We start from the raw sequence: 24,871 nt of genomic DNA, 5'->3' as shown, positions 1-24,871 counted from the left end.
TCAATACATATACTCTATCATTATTTAACCACTTCGCCGAATACATATATATTCTTAAGCATATTTAACTTTCACTTTCATATTGCACATTTCACATATTCATATAAAGAATATACTTAACTTACTACTCAATCATTTAACTCAATACATACTTGATCATTTTAGCTCGATTTCACATTCAATCTTAACTTGATATTGCCCGTTGAACCATTCAAAATTAATAAGGATACTCAGATAGTCGAAAAGCTCGTACATCACCAACGTCCCAGACATGGTCTTACATGTAATCACATGCCACTGTCCCAGACAGGGTCTTACATGAACTCATATACAATGCCGATGTCCCAGACATGGTCTTACACGTAAATCACAAATCGATGCCAACGTCTCAAACGTGGTCTTACACGAATCTCATATCGGAATCCTATGTCATGACATATGTATCCAAATTATTCCTAAGGTTCGTATGGGGCTTTCGAACGTCGTAATTCGATCGATCCGTGCTCGAAATAAATCATTCCATGCTAAACTCAATTCATCAATATAGTTATACATACATACAACTCAATTCGGCTATGTTCATAATAAATACATTTAATTTAACATCATTTATTCACTTATGAACTTACCTCGTACGAAGACGAATAGATTGGGTCGACTATTCAACAACTTTAGATTTTCCCCGATCCAAATTCGATTTTCTCTTTTCTTGATCTAAATTAACATAAATTAAACTTATTTAATCAAATATTCAATCAAATTCATCCAAAAACACATAAATGAGAAATTTACACTTTTTCCACTGACATTTCACATTTTTCACAATTGAGTCCCTAATTCACAAAACACAAAATATTCAAAATTTGAATAGACCCATGTTAGGTCTAATTTACCCCTAGTCCATACAAGACCATATGTTTCATTTATTTCACATTTTGACCCCTTAATTTAAAAAATTCACAATTTAGTCCTAAATAGACATTTTTGTCAAAAATCACTTGATTAAACTTGACAATCTAACAACATATATTTATTTTTCATCATCAAACACAAAAATCATCAAGCTACCAACAATGGAAATTCATGAATACATCATCAGATTCACAAATTCAAGCATGGGCTAGCTAGTACTAAAAGTAACGATCTCTAAAACGGAAAAATTATCAAAAATCAAAGAAAAACTAACCTTGAATTAAGCTCTCAAAGTGCCGAAACTAAAAGCACAATTAGAAAGATGAACATGCACATATTTTTACTTATGTTTTATTATTTTAACTTATTTTACTAATTTACAGTACTAACCTTTGTAAGTTAATAAATAAGCCATATATTATAAACCCAAAACCGTCCAAGCTACCCTTTAATGGCCTAATTTCATTTTAAGGACCCCAAATTATAAAAACAATAACAATTCGACACTTACACAATTTATAACGCCTCAAAAATTAGGTATTTATTCTTTTGCATGTTGTGTTGCATAAATGTATGCTTGCTTCAGTGGTTGAGTGTCCTGAGGAGTGTAGGAGAGATCCTGAGTTCAAGCCTTGGCTTACACAGCATTTTGATTTTGGCCTAAATAAACCCTGTGTCCCATTGGTAAGCTTCTTAAATAAATGTGGGAAGGATGTGTCTTAAAAAGCCTGCTAGACAATTGGTAAGTAGCGTGTTTGGGATGCTGAAGAGTCTTGAGTTTGAGCCTTTCCATGCGTAGGGGTGTTCTATTTTACTGCTTGTGCAAGGTAGAATGTAACACCCCTTACCCGTATCCGTCGCTAGAACAGGGTACGAGGTATTAACAAATTATAGTATATACTATTAAATAAAACCCAACAAAAATATGGCGTGCAATTTGATCATGGATCATTATAACATAAGCCATTAACAATACAAACCAATTTCAAAGGCTTCGTACAAAATGATAAGTTTGATACTATAAGTAGTAATTTAAACCTAGACAATTATGACACGTAACAAAATAACTAAGTCTGCTATACATGCCATATTTCAAAATGTTGAGTTCAGATACCAAGAGTATTGATAGTGCGGGCGGATCTTCTACGATCTCTAACTCCTGTGCTAGCTGGATGACACTATAAGACAAAGGAGAGAAAACAAAGTAAGCTTATAGCTTAGTAAGTAAGTATATAAATAACAAATAAGGAATCTAATATGTTTACAACATAACTCAATTATATCATATTTTTAATTTTACTGTTTACTCAAATTTGATCAAGCTGTCCCTCCTGCATCATGATCACTAAATAAATCATAACTCGAGTTTCAAAACTCAAAATTCAAATCCGTAAAATTTATCTGAATCTAGACTCATAAAAATTCTTACTAATTTTTTTCTAGAATTTTTGGTTCAGCCAATTAGTACAGTTTATTAGTTAAAGTTTCCCCGGTTACACAGCTCAACTGATCTGACCTCTGTTCACTACGAATTGAATTTATCTTAGTACACAATTAAAATAACCATGAAACCTATTTTATTTAAAACTATACTCAATAAGGAATTTAGGCATATAAACTATATTTCTTAATTTGTTTTGTACAATTTTTAATGATTTTTCAAAGTTGGAACAGGGGATCACATAGTCATCCTGAGCAAGTCACACACAATCGTAAATATCTCAAAATATAGAACTCCTTTGCTTGCTCTGTTTCTTTTATATGAAAATAGACTCATTAAGATTTAATTTCACATCTTATTCAACCACTAATTAAATTCCTTCTATTTTTGGTGAATTTTCAAAATCACATCACTGCTACTGTCCAAAACAGTTTTAATGCTAATTTCACTCTTTCACACATTCTTTATACTAACCTCATTTTAACTTACATATATATATACCACAAATCATTTTCACCACATTTCATACATCACAAGTGTAGGTCCATGACTACAATGTCACCACAAAACCATCCCGTTGAACAATTCGGATTAATCCTCAATACTTGATGGTTTCAGCACACAGCCCCACCATCATATTTCATTTAGTTCGGCTCTCTTGTACACACGGTGAACACTTAGTACCACTCATGCGACCTAGCCGATTTGTCTCGTAGCTCTCTTGTCTACATGGTGTCCTTCACTTGGAATCACGCATGCGACCTAGCTACATTTATCTCTCACGTAGCTCTCTTGTCTACATAGGATACATCCCGTATCACACATGTGACCTAGCTACTACATAGTATCTTGTAGCTTTCTTGTACACATGATGTGCACTCGGCACCATACATGTGACCTAGCTATGCCCCCTCTATTTTATTCGATCTTTCCGAATGTTCAACCGGGATCTCTCTCTATTACTTATTTTCATTCTTCCAATAGTCGATTTATACTTCAACATCATCTAATATATATAATAGGCTGAAATATAAGAATGTAAATGAAATTAATGTATTATTTACATACAAACTTACCTCGATGCAAAATATGGGAATTTTGCAATTTAGTCCAAAACTTTCTCGTTCCCCCATTCGAGGTCGATTCCACGCCTTCCTTGATCTATAACAACATATTTAGCTCATTTAACACTCAAACTATTTATTTAAATCCAAAAATCACATTATACAAAAATTACATTTTTGCCCCCTAACTTTTACAAAATTACGATTTTGCCCCAAGGCTCGGAAATTTAATTTCGGCCCTTATTCTTATGTTTAATGACCTACTGATCATTTTTCTCTTCCATGGCAACATCAAATTCTTACTCTAACACATAGTTATGAACAATAGGTATTTTTATCGATTATGCCGTTTTGCTCGTTTTCGTTAAAAATCGCTTAGAAAAGATCGTTCTCCTAACTTCAAACATTCATATTATACCATCAAACAACAAAATACATGCCTATCATTCATGGGTAAATTTTTAAACATAAACTCTAACTCGAAATAATGGTAGAAATAAGTAAACCGAGCTACGAGAATTTCAAAAATGTGAAGAATATTAAAAACGGGGCTTGAAATCACTTACTATGAAGCTTGAAAGTTGAAGAAACCCTAGCTATGGAGGAGAGAAATTTTCGGCAGCAACTAATGAAGATGATAACCAATTTTGTGTTATTTTTCCCATTTTATTTCATTTAATATACAAATGACCAAAATGCCCTTACTACTAAACTTTCAAAAAAATTCCCTCCATGTCCAACTTTTGTCCATAACTTAAGAATGAGTCAAATTGCTATTTAAGACCTCCTAGTTAATATCCCAAAGCAATTTCATACTAAAAACTTCTAAAACACGAGTTTTACAATTTATTCGATTTAGTCCCTAATCTCAACTTAAGCGCGCAATGCACAGAATTTCATCACAAAATTTTCACGAAATCATGAAATCATATCATAAACCCCAAAATAATTATAAAACAATTATTTCTATCTCAGATTTGTGGTCACGAAACCACTATTCCGATTAGGCCCTAATTCGGGTTGTCATAATTCTCCCCCCTTTAGAGATTTTCGTCCTCGAAAATCTTACCGGTAAAGAGGTTCGGGTACTGTTTCCTCATAGCTTCCTCAGGTTCCCACGTAGCCTCTTCTATCCCATGTCTGTGCCACAATACTTTCACTAATTCTATACTTTTATTTCTTAACTGTTTAATTTCTCAAACCAAAATCTTTATTGGTTCCTCCTCATAGGTCATATCCGATCGAATCTCAATTTCTATTGGAGAAATCACATGTGAAGAATCAGAACGATAACGTCGCAACATTGATACATCAAACACGTTATGAATTCTTTCTAACTCTGCCGGTAAGGCCAACCGATATGCCACTGATATTATAGACATAGGTACTCCGTGCAACCTCACAATTTCAGCAATATATAATTCGGCTAATTTATCAAGTGAGTAATCGGTACGTACTGGTATAAAGTGGGCTGACTTTGTTAATCTATCAACCACTACCCAGACAGCATCCTTCTTTTTAGGAGTCAAAGGCAAACCGGTTACAAAATCCATGGTAATCTTGTCCCATTTCCACTCAGGCACCATTACCGGTTGAAGTAATCCTGAAGGCACTTGATGTTCAGCTTTTACTTGTTGACAGATCAAACAGTTGGTTACAAATTCAGAAATGTCCCTTTTCATACCTGGCCACCAACACAACTTCTTTAAATCATTATACATTTTTGTGCTACCAGGGTGAACTGATAAACAACCACTGTGCGCCTCATGTAATATTTTCTGAATCAATTCATCATTTTTCGGTACACATATCCTGTCTCGAAACATCAAACAGTCATCTGGTCCAACTCGAAAATCTGAGTCGTAACCTGATTCGCATTGAGTTCTTTTGGTTCGCAACTCACTATCGTTCTTTTGAGCATCACAAATCAACTGGAGAAATAACGGTTTAGCTCTCATCTCTGCTAAGATTGACCCATCATCAGACAATGCTAACCCCGTATTCATGGCTCTCAAAGTAAAAAGAAATTTCCTGCTCAAGGCGTCAGCAACTACATTTGCTTTTCCCGGATGATAATCAATCACTAGATCATAATCCTTTAATAATTCAAGCCATCTCCGCTGTCGCAGATTCAAATCCTTTTGATTAATCAAATACTTCAAACTTTTGTGATCAGTAAAAATTTGGCATTTTTCACCATACAAATAATGTCGCCAAATCTTCAAGGCAAAGACAATAGCGGCCAATTCCAAATCATGTGTAGGATAGTTCTTCTCATGCGGTTTTAACTGTCTCGAAGCATAAGCTACCACTTTACCCTCTTGCATCAACACACATCCAAGGCCTGTCAATGATGCATCACTATAAATTACGAACTCCTTTCCTGGCTCGGGCTGTACTAAAATTGGTGCTTCAGTCAATCGTGCTTTCAACTTTTCAAAACTCTGCTGACATTTATCAGTCCATTCAAACTTAACATTTTTTTGCAACAACTTAGTCATAGGAGAGGCAATATTTGAAAATCCCTCGACAAAACGTCTATAATACCCAGCTAAGCCTAAAAAGCTTCTAACCTCGGATACATTCTTTGGCGGTTTCCAATCAACGATCGCAGAAATCTTGCTTGGATCCATCCGAATACCATCACCTGAGACTATATGTCCCAAAAATCCGACTTCACGAAGCCAGAACTCACTTTTACTAAACTTAGCAAACAATTTCTTTTCTCTCAAGATCTGCAATATGGTTCTCAAGTGTTCGGCATGTTCAGACTCATCCCGAGAATAAATTAGAATGTCATCTATAAACACTACTACAAACTTGTCCAAATATGGCCGAAAGATCTGATTCATTAAGTCCATAAATACAGCTGGAGCATTTTTTAAGCCGAAAGGCATCACAAGAAACTCATAATGTCCATACCTTGTCCTAAAGGCAGTTTTCGGCACATCCGACTCCTTAGCTCTCAACTGGTAATAACCAGACCTCAAATCAATCTTTGAAAACACTGTGGCCCCCTTTAACTGATCGAATAAATCATCAATCCTCGGCAATGGGTACTTGTTCTTTATAGTCACCTTATTAAGCTGACGATAATCAATGCAAAGTCTCATTGAACCATCCTTCTTCTTTACGAACAATACAGGAGCACCCCAGGGAGAGAAACTCGGTCTCACAAATCCCTTATCTGTTAACTCCTGCAACTGAGCCTTCAATTATTTTAATTTAGTCAGAGCCATTCTATATGGAGCAATCGAGATTGGTGCAATACCCGGCAACAAATCAATGGCAAACTCTATCTCTCTGTTTGGAGGCAACCCAAGCAATTCCTCTGGAAATACATCTGGAAACTCACAGACTATCGGTACTGATTCAAACTTCAGTTGAGGCAACTCAGTATTCATTACATAAGCCAGATAAGCTTCACACCGTTTCCTCATGTACTTCTGTGCAGACATGTGCGAAATCACCATAGACAATTTATTTGATTCATCTGTTTCAACTCACAGAATTTCTCCATTTTCACATTTCAACTCTAGTGTTTTTTGTTTACAATCTGCCTTGGCATCATACAATGTCAACCAATCCATTCCCAAGATAACGTCAAACTCATCAATTGCTAACAACATCAAATTAGCCGGAAAATAGTGACCTTGAATCATTAATGGGCAATTCTTACAAACCTTGTCAACTAGCACATATTGGCCTAAGGGGTTCGACACTTTAATCGTAAACTCAGTAAACTTAACAGGAAACTTTTTATTAGATACTAAATTCATGCAAATATAGGAATGAGTGGACCCGGGATCAATCAATGCAATAACAATAGTATCATAAAGAGAAAATGTACCAGTAATGACATCGGGAGATGATGCATCTTCTCGGGCACGTATAGCATAAGCTCTAACAGGTGCTCTAGCTTCTGATCTTGCCGCTGAATCTTTCATCGTAGTTTTACTGCTAGTCCCACCTCCAGTATTTTTCGGTGGTCTACCTCTACTAGCGGTGGTATTCTGTCTAGCACTCTGAAATCTTTCTTCTTTAACTTTCTCCGGACAGTCTCTAATAAAATGCTCGTGAGAACCGCACCTGAAACAAGCTCGCTCGGTTCCCCAACACTCACCATAATGTTGCCTGCCACATTGCTGGCACTCGGGCTTTCTAGGTCGCACATTACCCACACTTGCCACTGAAGTAGCTTGAGCTTTAGACCCCGAATATGCTCTACCACGATCTCTGTGTGAATCCCCAGTTGAAACTGTCATTCGAGGGTTTGTCTCTTTGGACCTCTTTGATTGAGATTGAAATGGCTTGCTTATCGGCCTTTTTCTGGCATCTCGAGCCTCAATAGCAGCTTTTCTTCTTTCTTTGTTCAATTCTTCGGCTTTAAGAGCTCGATCAACCAATACTACAAATTCTTTCTACTCTAAAATTCCTACAAGCACTTTAATGTCCTCATTTAGCCCATCTTCAAACCTTCTGCACATAATGGCCTCGGTGGACACACATTCCTGGGTATACTTGCTAAGTCTCACAAATTCGCGTTCATACTCTGCCACAGACATCTGGCCCTGCTTCAATTCAAGGAACTCCTTCTGTTTTTGATCAATAAATTGCTGACTTATGTATTTCTTTCTAAATTCTTCCTGGAAGAAATCCCAAGTAACTCTTTCTTTTGGCACCACTGCTACCAAAGTCTTCCACCAGTGGCAGGCCGAATCTCTCAAAAGTGATACAACACACTTTAAGCACTCCTCGGGTGTACATGAGAGCTCATCAAATACACGGGTAGAATTTTCAAGCCAGAATTTCGCTTTCTCAGGATCATCATCGATCTTTGCTCTAAACTCTTCGGCCCCTTATTTTCAAATCTTGTCAACCGGAGGCTTGTTCATTCTTACCAAATCCATGCCTTGAGCAGCTACAGGAATCGTCTGAGGTATAGGAGGGGATGGAGGAGGTTGAGCATTTGGATTTGCTCGAATAAATTCAGTATACCAATTGTTCATCATTTGGAGAAAGGCATCCCGAGCCTCATCTCCCTGTCTCAATGTCTCAGGTCTACTTTCCACAGGCGCGGTCCCTTGTGCGGGAGCTGGCGCATTACTAGCAGCATCATCAGCCACAGTTTCTTCAGGATCCATTACTATATTAAAACAAAACACAGTTTAGAATAATCAGGAGTCACCACACTATCACAATATTTTTGTGGCATGTATAACTAGACTTTTACACACACTTTATTAGTCCGAGAACCGACTAAACCATAGCTCTGATACCACTAAATGTAGCACCCCTTGCCTGTATCCGTCGCCAGAACAGGGTACGAGGTATTAACAAATTATAGTATATACTATTAAATAAAACCCAACAAAAATATGGCGTGCAATTTGATCATGGATCATTATAACAAATGTCATTAACAATACAAACTAATTTCAAAGGCTTCATACAAAATGATAAGTTTGATACTATAAGTAGTAATTTAAACCTAGACAATTATGACACGTAACAAAATAACTAAGTCTGCTATACATGCCATATTTCAAAATGTTGAGTTCAGATACCAAGAGTATTAATAGTGCGGGCAGATCTTCTACGATCTCTAACTCCTGTGCTAGCTGGATGACACTATAAGACTAAGGAGAGAAAAGAAAGTAAGCTTATAACTTAGTAAGTAAGTATACAAATAAAAAATAAGGAATCTAATATGTTTACAACATAACTCAATTATATCATATTTTTAATTTTACTGTTTACTCCAATTTGATCAAGCTGTCCCTCCTGCGTCATGATCACTAAATAAATCATAACTCGAGTTACAAAACTCAAAATTAAAATCTGTAAAATTTTCCTAAATCTAGACTCATAAAAATTCTTACTAATTTTTTTCTAGAATTTTTGGTTCAGCCAATTAGTACAGTTTATTAGTTAAAGTTTCCCCTGTTACACAGCTCAACTTATCTAACCTCTGTTCACTACGAATTGAATTTATCTCAGTACACAATTAAAATAACCATGAAACCTATTTCATTTAAAACTATACTCAATAAGGAATTTAGGCATATAAACTATATTTCTTAATTTGTTTTGTACAATTTTTAATTATTTTTCAAAGTTGGAACAGGGGATCACGTAGTCATCCTGAGCAACTCACACACAATCATAAATATCTCAAAATATAGAATTCCTTTGCTTGCTCTGTTTCTTTTATATGAAAATGGACTCATTAAGCTTTAATTTAACATCTCATTAAACATCTAATTAAATTCCTTCTATTTTTGGTGAATTTTCAAAATCACGTCACTGCTACTGTCCAAAACAGTTTTAATGCTAATTTCACTCTTTCACACATTCTTTATACTAACCTCATTTTAACTTACATATATATATACCACAAATCATTTTCACCATATTTCATACATCACAAGTGTAGGTCCATGACTACAATGTCACCACAAAACCATCTCGCTGAACAATTCGGATTAATCCTCGATACTTGATGGTTTCAGCACACAGCCCCACCATCATATTTCATTTAGTTCGGCTCTCTTGTACACATGGTGAACACTTAGTACCACTCATGCGACCTAGCCGATTTTTCTCGTAGCTCTCTTGTCTACATGGTGTCCTTCACTTGGAATCATGCATGCGACCTAGCTACATTTATCTCTCACGTAGCTCTCTTGTCTACATGGGATACATCCCGTATCACACATGTGACCTAGCTACTACATAGTATCTCGTAGCTTTCTTGTACACATTATGTGCACTCGGCACCATACATGTGACCTAGCTACGCCCCCTCTATTTTATTCGATCTTTCCGAATGTTCAACCGGGATCTCTCTCTCTATTACTTATTTCTATTCCTCCAATAGTCGATTTATACTTCAACATCATCTAATATATATAATAGGCTGAAATATAAGAATGTAAATGAAATTAATGTATTATTTACATACAAACTTACCTCGGTGCAAAATATGGGAATTTTGCAATTTAGTCCAAAACTTTCTCCTTCCCCATTCGAGGTCGATTCCATGCCTTTCTTGATCTATAACAACATATTTAGCTCATTTAACACTCAAACTATTTATTTTAATCCAAAAATCACATTATACAAAAAGTACATTTTTTCCCCCTAACTTTTACAAAATTATGATTTTGCCCCAAGGCTCGGAAATTTAATTTTGGCCCTTATTCTTATGTTTAATGACCTACTGATCATTTTTCTCTTCCATGGCAACACCAAATTCTCACTCTAACACATAGTCATGAATAATAGGTATTTTTATCAATTATGCCATTTTGCTCGTTTTCGTTAAAAATCGCTTAGAAAGGATCGTTCTCCTAACTTCAAACATTCATATTCTACCATAAAACAACAAAATACATGCCTATCATTCATGGGTAAATTTTTAAACATAAACCCTAACTCGAAATAATGGTAGAAATAAGTAAACCGAGCTACGAGGATTTCAAAAATGTGAAGAACATTAAAAACGGAGCTTGAAATCACTTACTATGAAGCTTGAAAGTTGAAGAAACCCTAGCTATGGAGGACAGAAATTTTCGGCAGCAACTAATGAAGATGATAACCAATTTTGTGTTATTTTTTCCATTTTATTTTATTTAATATACAAATGACCAAAATGCCCTTACTACTAAACTTTCAAAAAAATTCCCTCCATGTCCAACTTTTGTCCATAACTTAAGAATGGGTCAAATTGCTATTTAAGACCTCCTAGTTAATATCCCAAAGCAATTTCATACTAAAACCTTCTAAAACACGAGTTTTACAATTTATTCGATTTAGTCCCTAATCTCAACTTAAGCACGCAATGCACAGAATTTCATCACGAAATCATGAAATCATATCATAAACCCCAAAATAATTATAAAACAATTATTTCTATCTCGAATTTGTGGTCACAAAACCACTATTCCGATTAGGCCCTAATTCGGGTTGTCACATAGAAAGTTGGGTTTGATCGAAACTCTGATGATGGAGTGGTTGAGTGGGAGTGAATAGCTGAATTTGAGGAGAGAATAGTGGGATTGGATAAGGGAGTTATCAGTTTGGGTATGGTAAAGAGGGAAATTAGGAGATAACAGTGGAAGTGGGAAGTTGTGGCAGTAGTGGTGCTGATTGAGGACTCTTCTAAGCCATTCAGTCATAGGTTAGTTAGACAACTAGGTGCCAAAATTTCTTTTGGTTTGCGGCTGTTGTTGGTAGACGAATGCTACGTATCAGACTTTTTTTGGGTGTGTAACACCCCTTACTCGTGACTGTCGCCGGAGTCGAGCACGAGACGTTAACAGACTTAAATTATCACTTAAAACAATTTCAAACAATTTATTTCACCTTTCGTAGTAAACTGCCCATTTGCGTCATAGTCGCTAAAAAATCATATCTCGAGTTAAGAAACTCAAAATTAAAATCCATAAATTTTCCCTAAAACTAGACTCATATATCTATTTACTAATAGTTTTCCAGAATTTTTGGTTGGGCCAATTAGTACAGTTTATTAGTTAAATTTTCCCCTGTTTTAGTGTTCGACTACTCTGACCTTTGTTCACTACAAATAACTTTTCTCTCTTTACAGAATTCGGATCACTATGCTGTTTGTTTCTTTTAAAATTAGACTCAATAAGGAATTTATAAATATAAATTATGACTCCTAATTATTTTGTACAATTTTTAGTGAATTTCTAAGGTCAGAATAGGGGATTCAGAAATCGCTCTGAACCTATTCCACTAAAACTCAAATTTCTCATAAAATACAACTCATTTACCTGTTTTGTTTCTTCCATATGAAAATAGACTCAATAATATTTAATTTAAAATTTAATTCACCATCTAATTCTATCTCTACTATTTTTAGTGATTTTTCAAACTTATATCATTGCTACTGTATGATACTATTTTATAGCAAAATTCATCTTTTTATGAATTTCCATAGATTAGATAACACATTAAGCATACATAACACCAAATATGATCTTGATTAGCCATTCCAATGGCTAATCATTACCAAACATTTCCTTACCACCCAACAGTCATATCATAAGATCATATACACAAAATGATTATAATGCTACACATGCCATACTCAAAATATACAAGCTACTATACCAAAATGTCCACGAATAGTGTGAGCGAGCCTTTGACCGTTCTCGATTTCTGAGCTGGCTTGTCAAAACTGTAAGAGTATACCCAAAGGTCAATCACAAGATGGTTGTAATAACATACTTGGTTTATCATGTTTATTAATATAAGGCGTTGCCATTATTATTTCAGTTTCTTTTCTGTGTGCATAAATAAATTGTTTTATAATAATGTCCTGAGAATAATATGATTATTCTTAAAAGATCCTTAGTCAGGTATTATTGTTGGCTAGGACAATAATAATGCAGTAAGACTAACATGTAGTTGATTGATGATAAAGAGTTGTCATTGATATGGAGTGTCAGAATCAATGCATGAATATGTGTGTTAGAGAACAACATATTGGACTGACCCACTATGAGTATGTTTCTTGGATTATTATATAATTGTCACAACATTACTCATAGTGATTAATATGTATATGATCCTCATACTTGAGATCATCTTTATCCCAACATCGTGAGTTGTATATTTTGATACAGTCAAACAAACATCGTAACTGGTTGTTCTATAAAGATTGATGTTGGATATACCACAATCTATGTTGAGGGATATAGTTGATCAATATAGGATAAGTCCCTCCTACAAAATGGGAGAAATATCTCAGGCCACTTGATTGAGTGAGGCTAGAAATGCATGGCCATGCTCAAATAAGTTGATATGAGATGTCATACTTATTTGTGTATCATAGTCTACTCAAGGTATCAAGAAACATGGGATAGACTATGCAAGTGTGACTATTTCATGACTTGTGTCCATTCCAAAGATATAGGACTTAAGGATTAATGCATGAAAGGTTAATCACAAAAGGTTATGTCGAATCATGACTTCTTATAACTTAGGTAGCATTGATGCATTGCTAGATGCCACTCATTGTTTGTAACATTAGATTCGTTCTAATATTACTGCTAACGTTACAAGAACCTATAGGGTCACACCCTATGGTTGAAATGAACGAGGTAAAACATAGTTGGTATATTGCTTGGTTGTCACATGAATTAAATTAATTATAGAATTAATTTAATTGGGCAATCAAATTGTTGAACATACTATATGTACAAGGATGTTGTACACATAATCAGAACATAATTTTATTGATATATGAATTTAGTTCGTATATAAGTTTAAATAAACATAGTTTACCAAAATCTTTATTATAATTAATGTAATTATAATTTTTCGGTTAAACATTATTATATTTATTTGAACGATAATTATTATGTTCAGATTAATTTTAATGAATTAAAATTCGTTATAAATATATACCAATTAAGAGGGAGTTATATATAGAAAGGGTAAAAACCCTAAAAAGCATATATAAAAACTAGCCCGAAAATATGCAATGTGGTCTAGCAGCCGTTTAACAAAATACTCTCTGAAAATAGTTTTCTGGGATTTCTACCGTTCATTGTCAATCGGGTGGACTACATAGAGGCCAACATCGAAAAAGGTTGCGGCTTTGTTCGATAGTGGTTCAGCATTCCTGTTGCCTAGGCGTCGCTGTCACTCAGATTGAAGTTTCGGTAATTTCAAAACCCTTTTTATCACCTTGATTCGTTCCTTACACATGGATCCTTGGTTTGGATCGCCGGAATGTTTTAATTATTTTATTTTTTCGCTGCACCTTGGAGGCACCGGCATTCCAACAAAAACTACAAAGAATGGAAAGAAGAGAGTAAGCATAAATGCTTAGTAAGTTCACATGCAAATAGCGAGTAACATAATCATGCAATCCAACATAAAACATCATTTGCATAAATATCACCAAGACATTCATGTTACATTTGGATTTACTATCTTACCACAATTTCATCATCCCAAGTTCTTAACCTGAGGGTTTAAGCGCATACCTGTCCAACTTTCTCATTCACCCCACTTACCAACATGTCACCTTCGTCTTAAGTATTCTCCTTATTCACTTAAGATTCACCCGTTGAACACATCAGAATATAATTTGGATACACGGATTGCATGCACTAAGTGCATACCCGCATCTAGACAAACTCAATAGCCTACAAAAATTATGTTGGCAAGCTACCATGTAACCCGCCCATAAGCGAACTCGAACTCAACTCAACGAGCTCGGGCGTTCGCATCCATAAGTGAACTCAGACTCAACTCAACGAGTTCGGATGCCTAGTTACATCTTACAAACTTGGACTCAACTCAACGAGCTCGGAACTCAAATATCATAGTGACATGTCACTTGTATCCTAATCTATTCCCAAGGTTCAAACGGGATTTTCCTCAATCACACATTTTTCTTGTCTTCCATGGAATGTCGGAACAGATACTTGATAGCATTTCATATTTATCAAGTAGCTCACATAATTTGCATATTACTAAATAATAATCCACAAAGCATAATATTTCATGATAATAATCATCATATCATATAAATAACATTAAATTACTTAAAATGACAATTATGTTACTACATTTACACATGAACTTACCTCGGTACAAAATGTTAGAAATCGAGCTTATTCCTCGTAGACATTATTTTTCCCTTGATCACAACTCGGATCTTGTTTCTCTTGATCTGAAATAACAAATTTAGCTTATTTAATAATCACATTTATTAAAATAGTACTTGACTCAGACTTTGGAAAAATTACATTTTTGCCCCTAAACTTTTACATATTTACACTTTTTCCCCAAGGCTCGGAAATTAAACTTCATCCTATTTTATTATTTTTTATGACATGATGATCATTTTTTCCTTCTATGGAAACATCAAACTCTCACTCTAACATGTACTTATGAATATTAGGTATTTTTACCGATTATGTCGTTTTACTCGTTTTCACTAAAAATCGCTTAGCAAAAATTGTTTAACACAATTTCAAGCTTCATATTCTACCATAAAACATCAAAATAAACACATTTCACTTATGGGTATTTTCAAAATATAAACCCTAGGTTAAATTATTGCTAGAATAAGCTTAATCAAGTTACCGAGACTCCACAAACGTAAAGAACATTAAAAACAGGGCTAAAATGGACTTACAATTGAGCTTAGAAGCTTGAAAAACCTTAGCTATGTCTTCCTCATGTGAAATTCGGCCAAGGGGTTGAAGATGGACAAAAATTGGCTTTTAATTTTGTTTTTAATTCATTTTAATAACTAAATGACCAAAATGTCCTTAATTAAAAACTATGGTGTTTTTTCTTCCTTTAGGTATTTTTGTCCAAACTAGTATAATGGTCTAATTACTATCCAAGGACCTCCACTTTAAAAACCCATTACTCACAAGTACTTAGTACCTTTGTGAACTAGAACACACATTTTACAACTTTTGCAATTTAGTCCTAAATATCAAATTGGACCCTCTATCGATAAAATTTCTAAACGAAATTTTCACACAATCATGAAATCATGCCATAGACCTTAAAATGATAATAAAATAATTATTTCTATCTCAAATTTGTGGTCCCAAAACCACTATTCTGATTAGGCCCTAATTCGGGATATTACAACTCTCTCCCCCTTTAGGGATTTTCGTCCCCGAAAATCTTACCGGTAAACAGGTGTGGGTATTGATTCCTTATAGTTTCCTCAGGCTTCCATGTAGCCTCTTCTACCCCGTGCTTTTGCCACAATACTTTCACGAGAGCGATACTTTTATTTCTTAGTTGCTTGACCTCCCGAACTAAAATCTTAATCGGTTCTTCATTGTAAGTCATATTCGGTTGTAGCTCAATTTCCGTCGGTGAAATTACATGTGAAGGATCCGAATGATACTGGTGTAACATAGATACATGGAACACATTATGAATCTTCTCTAATTCAGGTGGTAATGCTAACCGATATGCTATCGGTCCAACTCTTTCAATTATCTCATGCAATCCAATAAAACGTAGACTTAACTTGCCTTTCCAACCAAATCTAAGAACTTTCTTCCATGGTGACACTTTTAAAAATACCTTATCGCTGACTTGAAACTCGATTTCTTTTCGTTTCAAGTCCATGTAGGATTTCTGTCTATCTGAAGCAGTTTTCAAACAATCTCGAATCACTTTCGCTTTTTCTTCAGTTTTTTTTAATTAGATCAACTCCGTGAATCTGATTTGCTTTGAGTTCAGTCCAATACAATGGCATTCGACACTTACGACCATACAATGCTTCATAAGGTGCCATCTTCAAACTCATCTAATAACTATTATTGTAGGCAAATTCTACCAACAGTAAGTATCTTTCCCAACTACCTTGGAATTCCAATACACAACATCTGAGCATGTCTTCATGAATCTGAATTACTCTCTCTGATTGTCCATCAATCTGTGGATGGAAGGCAATGCTAAAATTTAACTTCGTACCTAATGCCTCTTGCAACTTTTGCCAAAATTGCAATGTAAAACTCGGATCTCTATCCGAAATGATCGACAAAGGTACTCCGTGAAGTTTAACAATCTCACTGATATACAATTAATCCAACTTATTAAGAGAAATCAGTACATACCAGAATAAAATGAGCCGATTTAGTCAATTTGTCGACTATTGCCCAGATGGCATCTTTCTTCCTCGGAGTTAATGGTAACCTTGATACTAAATCCATAGTAATTCGATCCCACTTCCACTTGGGAACCATTATAGGCTGAAGTAGTCCTGAAGGCACTTGGTGTTCAACTTTCTCTTGTTGACAAATTAAGCATTTCGATACGAACTCAGAGATACTCTTTTCATTCCGTTCCACCAATACATTTTCTTCAAGTCATAATACATTTTTGTACTACCTGGATGAATTGACAATCAACCACTGTGTGCTTCATGCAAGATCTTTTGAATCAACTCATCATTTTTTGGTACACAAATGTGATCTTTAAACATCAAGCAACCATCAGAACCAATTCTGAAATCTGATCCTATATCAGCCTCACATTGCTTCCTCTTGGCTTGCAAATCTTTGTCACTTTTCTAAGCTTCACAAATCTATTGTAAAAACATCGGTCTTGTTCTCAACTCTGCTAGAATCGAACCATCCTCAGACATCGTCAACTGAGTATTCATAGCTCAGAAACCATATTCGCTTTCCCTGGATGGTAGTTAATCACAAGCTAGTAATCTTTCAATAATTCTAACCATCTCCGCTGTCTCAAATTCAAGTCTTTTTGTGACATCAAGTACATGGGACTTTTTTGGTCAGTATATACTCGACACTTTTCACCATACAAATAAAGTCGCCAAATCTTCAAAGTAAACACTATAGCAGCCAGTTCCAAATCATAAGTCGGACAATTCCTTTTGTGAGGTTTCAACTGCCTCGAAGCATAAGCCACCACTTTTCCTTCTTGCATAAGTACACATCCCAAGACATTTAGAGAAGCGTCACTATACACCACAAATTCTTTACCTGACTCAGGTTGTACTAACACTGGTGCCTCAGTCAATAACTTTTTCAATTTCTGAAAGCTTTGTTGACATTCTTCCGTCATTCAAATTTAACATCCTTTTGGAGTAGTCTGGTCATAGGAGTAGCAATTATAAAAAATACATTTACAAACTGTCGATAATAACCAGCTAGACCCAAGAAACTTCTAACCTCAGTTACATTCTTCGGCGGTTTCCAATCAACAATAGCCGAATTTTTACTGGGATCAACCCGTATGCCATCACCTGAAACAATATGACCCAAAAATCCAACTTCTCAAAGCCAAAATTCACTATTACTAAATTTGGCATACAACTGCTTATCTCTCAAAGTTTGCAAAACTATCCTCAACTGCTAACATGCTCTATCTCATCTTTCGAATAAACTAAGATATCATCAATAAATACCACAACGAACTTGTCCAAGTATGGCTGAAATATGCGATTTATTAAATCCATAAACACAGCAGGAGCATTTTTCAAACCGAATGGCATAACTAAAAATTCATAATGGCCGTACCTTGTTCTAAAAGCAGTTTTAGGCACATCTGACTCTTTTACTCGCAGCTGGTAATATCCAGACCTCAAGTCAATCTTTGAAAACCATGTTGCTCCTTTCAGCTGATCAAACAAATCGTCAATTCTCGAAAACGGATACTTGTTCTTGATTGTTACCTTATTTAACTGCCGATAGTCTACACACAATCTCATAGAACCATCCTTTTTTTTCACAAATAATACGGGAACACCCCAAGGAAAAACAATCGGTCTCACAAAGCCTTTGTCAGTCAACTCTTGCAACTGCAACTTTAATTTTTTCAACTCTGTTGGTGCCATTCTATATGGAGCAATCGAGATTGGAGTTGTTCCCGGTATCAAGTCAATACCAAATTCTTCTTCTCTGACAGGAGGCAAACTCGACAACTCTTCTGGAAATACATCCGCTAATTCACATACAATCGACAATGATTCAATTTTCTTCTCAAATTCTTTTGTATTCAACACATACACCAAATAAGCTTCATAACCCTTTCTCAAATATCTCTGAGCTGGCATTGAAGAAATCACACTAGGCAATGCCTCTGATTTGTCTAATTCAACCCGCAAAATTTTACCATTTTCACATTTTAATTCAATAACCTTTTGTTTACAATTTACTATAGCATCATGCAATGTCAACCAATCCATACCCAAAATAACATCAAATTCGTCAAACGGCAACAACATCAAGTCGGCCAAAAAATAATGACCTCTAATCATCAAAGGAAATTTCTTGCATACTTTATCAACTATAACACATTTGCCTAATGGGTTTGACACTTTAATCATAAATTCCATAGACTCAACAAGTATACTCATATTAGACACCAATTTCATGCACACATATGAATGAGTAGAACCGGGGTCAATCAAAGTAATAACGTTTACATCATAAATAGAGAAAATACCAGTGATCGCATCGTGAGATGAAGCATCTTCACGCGCCCTTATGGCATAAGCTCTAGCCGGAGCTCTAGCTTCAGATTTAAACGTTGAATCTCTGACTACATTCTTGCCGCTTGCCTCATTCCCAGCATTTCTCAAAGATCTTCCTCTTGAAACTACACCACTAGCTTTTGCACTTTGAAATTTTTCTTTCTCAATTCTCTCGGACTGTCTCTAATAAAATGATCTGGAGAACCACACTGGTAATATTCGTTAGTTCTACATGGATCAAGGTGACTTCTACCACATCGTTGGCACTTGGGTCTAACAAATCTCGAATTTCCCACACTAGCCATAGAAGTAGTCTGAGATTTAAAACTCGCATTTTTCTTCTTACGATTCCCATACGAATGTCCGGTCAAAACATGAGAACGAGAATACATATCTCTAGATTTTCTAGATTGCGGTGGGAATGCATTGCTCATCGGTCTTTTCTTCAAATTTCTAGTCTTAGCCTTTGCCTTTCTCTTTTCTTTAATTAGTTCTTCAGCCTTGGAAGCTCGATCAACAAGTACTACGAACTCTTTCAACTCAAGAATTCCCAAAAATACTTTGATGTCTTTATTGAGTCCGTCTTCAAATCGTCTGCACATTTTAGCTTTTGAAGGAATACATTCTCTAGAATACTTACTCAATTGAACGAACTCCCTTTCATACTCAGTAATTGTCATGTTGCCTTATTTCAACTCAAGAAACTCTTTACGCTTTTGTTCAACAAATCTATAACTGATGTATTTCTTCTGAAATTCTTCTTGAAAGAACTCCCAAGTCACTTTCTCTTTTGGTACGACCGAAATCAATGTCTTCCACCAATAATAGGCTAAATCTCTCAACAACGATATAACACATTTTAAGCACTCTTTAGGTGTACAAGACAATTCATCAAATACCCGAATAGAATTCTCAAGCCAAAATTCTACTTTCTCGGCATCATCATCAACATTTTCCCTCAATTCTTCAGCCCCTTGCGAATTCGTCAACTGGGGTTCTATGAAATTTCATCAGATCCATACCTTAAGGCATTGGAGGTACAGGTTAAAGAATCGAGGGAGGTGGGGGAGGTTGCTGAGCATTCGGGTTCGTACGAATGAACTCGATGTACCACGTATTCATCATCTGGAGAAAAGCTTCCCGAGCCTCTTTTCCTCCTCCTTGACTAACAGTAGGAGGTCGGTTTTCAGTCAGCACCGCCCGTTCAGCAAGAGCTGGCGCATTGCTCTCTACATCATCGGCCACAGCTGGATCGGGATCCATTTACTATAAAAATTATCATTTTAAAGGTCAGGAGTCGTCACACTATCACAATATATATGGCATGTATAGCAAAACTCGTACATACGCCACGTTAGTCCAAGAACCGACTAAACCATAGCTCTGATACCACCAAATGTAACACCCCCTTACCCAAGACTATCGCTGGAGTTGAGCACAAGGCGTTAACAGACTTAAATTATCACTTAAATAATTTCAAACAATTTATTTCACATTTCGTAATAAACTGCCCATCTACATCACAGTTGCTAAAAAAATCATATCTCGAGTTACGAAACTCAAAATTAAAATCTGTAAATTTCCTCTGAAAGTATACTCACATATCTATCTACTAATTTGTTTCCAAAATTTTTGGTCAGGCCAATTAGTACAATTTCTTAGTCAAATTTTCCCCTGTTTCAGTGTTCGGCTGCTCTAACCTCTGTTCAATACAAATCACTTTTCTCTCTGTACAGAATTCAAATGACTATGAAGTTTTTTTACTTAAAATTAAACTCAATAAGGAATCTATACATATAATTTATGACTCCTAATTATTTTTGTACAATGTTTAGTGAATTTCTAAAATCAGAAAAGGGGATTCAGAAATCGCTCTGACCCTGTTCCACCAAAACTCAAATTTCTCATAAAATACAAGTCATTTACCTATTTTGTTTTTTCAGATAAAAATAGACCCAATAATATTCAATTTCATATTTTATTCACCATCTAATTCTATCTCTACAACTTTTAGTATTTTTCAAACTCACATCATTGCTGTTGTATGATACTGTTTTATAGCAAATTTCATATTTTTATGAATTTCCATATATTAGATAACACATTAAGCATACATAACACCAAATATGATCTTGATTAGCCATTCCAATAGCTAATAATTACCAAACATTTCCTTACCACCCAATAGCCATATCATAAGATCATATACAAAAAATGATTATAATGCTATACATGCCATACTCAAAATATACAAGCCACTATACCAAAATGTCCACGGATAGTGTGAGCGAGCCTCCGACCATTCCTGATTTCCGAGATGGCTTGTTAAAACTAAAAAGAATAGAAAGAAGAGAGTAAGCATAAATGGTTAGTAAGTTCATATGCAAATAGCAAGTAACATAATTATGCAATCCAACATAAAACATCATTTGCATAAATATCACCAAGACATTCATGTTACATTTGCATTTACTATCTTACCACAATTTCATCATCCCAAATTCTTAACCCAAGGGTTTAAGCGCATACCTGTCTAATTTTCTCATTCACAACACTTATCAACATGTCACCTTCGTCTTAAGTATTCTCCTTATTCACTTAAGATTCACCCGTTGAACACATCGAAATATAATTTGGATACACGGATTGCATGCACTAAGTGTCATACCCGTAGTTAGACAAACTCAATAGCCTGCAAAAATTATGCTAGCAAGCTACCATGTAACCCCCCCATAAGCGAACTCGGACTCAACTCAATGAGCTCGGGCGTTCGCATCCATAAGTGAACTCGGACTCAACTCAACGAGTTAGGATGCCTAGTTACATCTTACGAATTCAGACTCAACTCAATGAGCTCGAAACTCAAATATCCTAGTGACATGTCACTTGTATCCTAATCTATTCCCAAGGTTCAAACGAGATTTTCCTCAATCACACATCTTTGCTGTCTTCCACGGAATGTCAGAACCGATACTTGATAGCATTTCATATTTATCAAGTAGCTCACATAATTTGCATATTAGTAATTAACAATCCACAAAGCATAATATTTCATGATAATAATCATCATATCATATAAATAACATTAAATTATTAAAATGAAAATTATGTTACTACATTTACACATGAACTTACCTCGGTACAAAATGTTAGAAATCGAGCCTATTCCTCGTAAACATTATTTTTCCCTTGATCACGACTCGAATCTTTTTTCCTTTGATCTAAAATAAAAAATTTAGCTTATTTAATACTAACAGTTATTAAAAAATTCCTTGACTCAAACTTTGGTTAAATTACATTTTTACCCTTAAACTTTTACATATTTACACATTTCCCCAAGGCTCAGAAATTAAACTTCATCCTATTATCATATGTGTTATGACATGCTGATCATTTTTCCCTTCTATAGAAACATCAAATTCTCACTCTAACATGTACTTATGAACATTAGGTATTTTTACCGATTATGTCCTTTTACTCGTTTTCGCGTAAAATCGCTTAGCAAAAGTTGTTTAACACAATTTCATGCTTCATATTCTACCATAAAATATCAAAATAAACACATTTCACCTATGGGTATTTTTAAGAATATAAACCCTAGGTTAAATTGTTGCTAGAATAAGCTTCATCAAGTTACTAGGACTCCAAAAAAGTAAAGAACATTAAAAACGGGGCTAAAAGGGACTTACAATCGAGTTAGAAGCTTGAAAAACCCTAGCTATGTCTTCCTCATGTGAAATTCGGCCAAGGGGTTGAAGATGGACAAAAATTGGCTTTTAATTTTGTTTTTAATTCATTTTAATAACTAAATGACCAAAATGCCCTTAATTAAAAACTATGGTGTTTTATCTTCCTTTAGGTATTTTTGTCCAAAATAGTATAATGGTCTAATTACTATCCAAGGACCTCCACTTTAAAACCCCATTACTCACAAGTACTTAGTACCTTTGTGAACTAGAACACACATTTTACAACTTTTGCAATTTAGTCCTAAATATCAAATTGGTCCCTCTACCAATAAAATTTTTGAACGAAATTTTCACACAACCATGAAATCATACCATAGACCTTAAAATGATAATAAAATAATTATTTCTACCTCAAATTTGTTGTCCCAAAACCACTATTTCGATTAGGCCCTAATTCGGGATATTATAGGGTGGCTCTTCAATTGTGTGTATAACAGTTCGGTCTCGACCCTAGTCAGAATAGTGGTTTTGGGACCACAAATCTGAGTTATAAAAATATTTTAATATTATTTTTTGTTCCTATTATAAGTGAATTGAAATGTTGAAAGTCTCGTGTGAAAATTTAACTGTTTGTGTGTTTAATTTGCAAAAAGGACCTAATCGCGCAGTAAAAGCTGTATGCTAGATGTTAAAGTACCTATTTGAGTTGGCTTTCTAAAGCAAGGGTCCTTATGTTTTTATTTGTCCATTGAAAATGTTAATGGACTAAACCAACCATCCATTAAATGGTTTTATAATTGTTATAAAAGGGCAAATTAAGAAAAATGGTTATTAAAGCCATATTAATAAAATAAAAAGCATGAAAATTTACCATATGCTCATGCAATTGCCGAAAATATAAAAGGACAATAAAAGAAAATTCAAACTAGAATTCGACTACTATTTTTTGGTGATTAAAGTATGGTTTTTTATCTGTTTTCGATAATTTCTACATTTTTGTAATCATTGCTTTGTGTTTTACAAAGTCCATGCTTGCAAATGGGAAAATTAGGAAAAATGGTTATTAAAGTCATATTAATAAAATAAGAAGCATGAAAATTTACCATATGTTCATGCAACTGCCAAAAATACAAAAGGATAATAAAAGAAAATTCAAAATAGGGTTCGGCTACTATTTTTGGTGAATAAGGTATGGTTTTTGATCAGTTTTTGATAATTTCTATGTTTTTTAATTGTTGCTTTGTATTTACAAAGCCCATGCTTGAATTTCTGATTTTGGTGAATATTTTGAAATGTGCCATGGATGAATTCATGAGCTTTAGGTTGTTAATTGATGAAATATGAAAGTTTGATGTTGGGTTTATATGTTTTGTCTTGGGATTTATGGTGATTTTGAGTAAAATGGGCTAAATTGTGAAATTTGTAATCTGAAGGACTAAAATGTAAAATAAATGAAATGTGTGGACTAGTATGAGTACTAGGAGAACTCGGTCAAGCATAAGTATATGCAAATTATGTGTATTTTGTGATTTTCTGAATTAGGGACTAAAGTGTCAGACTATGTAAATGTGAGGGTTAAACTGTAAAATGCCCTAAATGAATGTTTATGTGTTGAATTGAATTACTTAGTGAATAAAAGGGTTAATTTTGAATACATATATATCAAGAAAAGAGGAATTCAGACTTAGACCGAGGGAAGTCGAAGATTTTATAGTAGACAGTCCAAGTTGACAATTCCGAGTACAAG

The sequence above is a fragment of the Gossypium hirsutum genome, chromosome A11 (assembly GCF_007990345.1).
Source record: "Gossypium hirsutum isolate 1008001.06 chromosome A11, Gossypium_hirsutum_v2.1, whole genome shotgun sequence".
In the NCBI taxonomy this organism is placed as follows: Eukaryota; Viridiplantae; Streptophyta; class Magnoliopsida; order Malvales; family Malvaceae; genus Gossypium; species Gossypium hirsutum.
This window is presented reverse-complemented; position numbering follows the sequence as displayed.